This window comes from Sinocyclocheilus grahami, unplaced genomic scaffold (genome assembly GCF_001515645.1).
Source record: "Sinocyclocheilus grahami isolate Dianchi unplaced genomic scaffold, SAMN03320097.WGS_v1.1 scaffold479.1, whole genome shotgun sequence".
Taxonomy (NCBI): domain Eukaryota; kingdom Metazoa; phylum Chordata; class Actinopteri; order Cypriniformes; family Cyprinidae; genus Sinocyclocheilus; species Sinocyclocheilus grahami.
This window is the reverse complement of record NW_015505658.1, coordinates 115,026-115,531: the sequence shown is the minus strand read 5'-3', so window position 1 is coordinate 115,531 and position 506 is coordinate 115,026. Positions and strand designations below refer to the sequence as shown.

General features: G+C 57.3%; 1 long non-coding RNA gene across 1 annotated transcript in view; it reads right to left on the bottom strand.

Annotated features, from left to right (window-relative positions):
- Window positions 1–204: 204 nt before the first annotated feature.
- The window catches only part of LOC107553736 (uncharacterized), a 24,453-nt gene continuing 24,151 nt past the window's right edge, over window positions 205–506 (bottom strand). Inside the window, exon 3 of the long non-coding RNA XR_001604985.1 lies at window positions 205–214. This is a non-coding gene — a long non-coding RNA (uncharacterized lncRNA). The remainder of the gene's footprint in view (window positions 215–506) is intronic.

Below are 506 nucleotides of genomic sequence, written 5' to 3'. Positions count from 1 at the left end.
GGTATAGAGGGAGGCCGGGAAGGATTCGACCTCCTGGCCCCTCTAAGGAACCTGATGACGAGGGTGGAGGGAGACAGCCTTCGCTCCAGCCCTTGCTGCAGAAAGGAAAGCATGACCGCAATCGGGCATTTTCGGGGGGTCTTCTCGGCGAGAAAAACACCACTCGACGAACAGGTTCCACTTCAAGGCGTAAGCGTGTCTCGTAGACGGTGCTCTTGCCGAAGTGATGTAGGTCACCTAGAACCTCCGCGTCCCGTCCAGGGACCAGAAATGGAGTTTCCAAAGGTCTGGACGCGGGTGCCAAATGGTGCACCGTCTCTGAGTCAGTAGATCCTTCCTCAGAGGAATCGACCAAGGAGGGACTGTCGCGAGGAGCCCTATCTCGGGGAACCAGGTCCGAGTGGGCCAATACGGTGCCACTAGCAAGATTTGCTCCTCGTCCTCCCAGATTTTTCACAGTGTCTGTGCGAGAAGGCTCACTGGGGGAAACGCATACTTGCGTAGGC